This window comes from Trachinotus anak, unplaced genomic scaffold (genome assembly GCF_046630095.1).
Source record: "Trachinotus anak isolate AG129_WGS33_773 ecotype Australia unplaced genomic scaffold, CSIRO_AGI_Tana_v1 ptg000007l, whole genome shotgun sequence".
NCBI lineage: Eukaryota > Metazoa > Chordata > Actinopteri > Carangiformes > Carangidae > Trachinotus > Trachinotus anak.
The window spans coordinates 20,168,918-20,171,978 of NW_027273858.1; the positions used below are offsets into that span (position 1 = coordinate 20,168,918).

The 3,061-nt window shown below is 42.2% G+C and overlaps 1 long non-coding RNA gene across 2 annotated transcripts; it reads right to left on the bottom strand.

Moving 5' to 3' along the window:
- Positions 1-324: 324 nt before the first annotated feature.
- Positions 325-2,523, bottom strand: LOC139622452 (uncharacterized). 2 transcript variants are annotated; one of them, XR_011691271.1, is made up of 5 exons: positions 2,428-2,523; positions 1,942-2,065; positions 1,181-1,262; positions 990-1,088; positions 325-724 (listed from the first exon to the last, which is right to left on the bottom strand). It is a non-coding gene; the product is annotated as an uncharacterized lncRNA (long non-coding RNA). The 2 variants fall into 2 exon arrangements; XR_011691270.1 differs by having other exon boundaries at positions 325-803.
- Between the last annotated feature and the right edge of the window lie 538 nt (positions 2,524-3,061).

Sequence of the window (3,061 nt, forward strand, 5' to 3'; positions counted from 1 at the left end):
CGTCTTGTTCTTTATGACTACGTTCCAGCCTTTATTCCCCGTGTGCCTTATTCGTGTCTTGTCTTGTTTTTGGTTTTTGACCCTGCCTTTGCCTTCCGATTTTGATACCTTTGCTCCGCGGACTGATCTCCTGTGTACCGACTTTTGCCTTATTAAAGGACATTGTGAACTCGCTTACTGTGTCAGTCTGCATCTGAGTCCGAGCCACTGTTCAGCCTTGACAGAAAGATATGCAAAAAAAATCATATTGCAATTATTTTTGGCAGATATTGTGATTCTGATATGAGTCATGATTTCAGTTGGAATGGTCATTTTTGCATTTCACCTACATTGAAAAAAATATGGAAATAATGATGTGATTTTTAACCAAATAAGCATGTTTATTCAAGTCTGGAGAATATGATTTTTAGACAGGGGCATTTCTGTAGCACCACAATGTTTCATTTAAGGTATGTTGTGTATCAAGTGTTGTTTACCATGTTTCATTCAGTCTTTCACTGTCAGTCATGGCAAACACAGCTGATCCTGTCATATGAATTTTATTTAAAAAAATAGATTCATTTCATTAGTTTTACATTTTGTATATGTTCCAGTCACTGAAGCTCTGTCAGCTGAAGCCTCAGCATCATGTTCAACAGTGTGGGTGGAGGAGACAGAGGTGTTGACTTCCTCTGCTGTTTCCACCACTGGAGAGACACTCATGGGAGAAACTGAGACCATCTCTCTGGATGAAGGATGAATGAGTAAAGAAATGAATGAGTCAGCCAGCTGACCATTTCATCCAATAACCCATCCAGTGTCTACTAACACACACACACACACACACACACACACACACACACACACACACACACACACACACACACACACACACACACACACACACACACACACACAAACAGTGAATGAGAGCTGATGTCTTCATCATCATCATCATCCTGTTGATTCAGGCTTAAAAACTGGTGACTCAGAGCTTCACTTGGTCTTACTTTCTGATGATTCAGATGCATCATCATCATCTTCATCATCATCATCAGGAGGTCGCCAAACATGATCCTATCCTCAAACTTCTCTGGGTCCATCTGCATCTGGAGACAGTGTCAAAGTTGTTCAAATTAATGCACTTCCAACACACAGAGTATTAATTCTTTATTAGTACAGCAAAACAAGGACCTCCCACCATCAGCAGATTTTCCACATGGACACATCTGTTTGAGCTGCCTCTCTGGATTAGAGGCAGGAGCTTTGTCGTCATCAGCCATCTAAAACAACTCAGAATATGTATGATCAGGAGGAAAATATCTGACCAACTTGAAACAAGATTGCATACTTTTAGCCGCCATACTGGCTTTGAGGAGTCCTGGTTCAGGCTAAAATAGAGCAGGGTGCATTAACTATCCACTTGTGAAAAAAAGATGGACGTAGCCTATGTGACATCACCCACATGTTTCTGAAGAGCAGTTTTGAGGCTCAGAGTGGGCTGCTTCGCTGTTGCCATCTTGGCAGGGCCTGACGGTGCCTAACTCCCGGCTAATGCAAAAACAGGCAAACAGGTTGGGCATGTGCGGAACAGAGACTTCTGTGAATGCCGGTCTGTGACAAGCATATGCTCACCCACCTGTCACTCAAAGTGGCCATGCCCTCAAATAAACATAACTTTAAACCTTAATAAAAATTTGAAAGAGTGAGTTCTATAAAAATTGTCATGAAGGCGGAAATTAGCTATAGAGACCACATATGTTTTTTGTACCAAACTGTAAACGTTTATTTCTGTTGTGAATTTGGGCCTTTTAACATGGGATTCTATGGGGATTGACTTGCTTTTGAAGCCAGCCTCAAGTGGCCATTTGAGGAACTGCAGTTTTTGTCACTTCAGCGTTGGCATCAATTTCCAGCCCTGGAGGATGCCGCTTGAATTAAATAGTGTATTAGATGACATACCAGGTAACACTGGCACCTCTGAGGGAATGGCAGGCTGCCGAGGTACACGGTTGCCAAAACACCACCCAGAGACCACATATCCACTGCATCTGCGGAGGGAAGGCCCCGAATAACATCAGGAAGCCTGAGAGGGAAGATGAGTCAATTATCTAACACTAAGAATTCCAGCACAGTTTCACATACAGCTCATCTCCATGGCTTTACAACTCAATGAGAAGATACATGACAAAATTCAGAAGTAAAACAGAAAATGAAGGCATGTAAGAGAAAATGAATGTGATTGTTTAGTCATAATGAATATATCAACATGATAAAATTCATAGGTGTATGAAGAACTAGATAGATTCCACCAGAAACACAAATCTAAAAACACACCTGTATCCAACAGTCTGCAGGAGGACACTGTACTCGACTGAACCAAAGTCAGTGAGTCTGACTCTTTGTCTATTTGGTTCATCAACATGATGTTATGTGGGGTAATATTACCATGAATGATGCCAGCAGTCATCAGAGACTCGAGAGGAGTGTGTAGCTGTCAGAGGAAGAAGAAATGAAGACGCCACAGTTCAACATTTGCCAGGTTTTGGATTTTGTTGTCCATGGGTTGCTGTGCGCACAGTTGATGAGTTGATGAATAATAGATGTCTAATTCAGCATGTTACCATTACTTAGGCATACAATAGTCAAATCCACATACCTGTTGCGTGATAGGAGATTTTAGCAGGTTGCCATGTCTCTCTCTCAGAAGCTCGTGGAGATTCTTGTCAAATACTCGACAAATGTGCCCTTTGTGTTTAAAGCCTTCAATGTACTGGGCGATGTTGTCCGGGTCGAGTCTGTGGATCTTTTTCAGCACGGCAGGCTGGAGAGAAAACATGAGATATTAAACCAGTGTTACAGTTAACATAAAGACATGTGGTACTCAAAGACTCGGGTCATCGACCTCTCTGTTGAGCTCCTGGGAATCGGTGGCCCTCTTCAGGATCTTGATGGCAATGGTTTCTTTGGCTTCTGTGTCTTTGATCTCAGCAACTTTACTAAAGCAGCCACTAAATCTGAAGCTCTGAAGCTGTTACTCAGTGACACTGCTGTACAGCTCATCCCAGGGTTGAATCTCTGA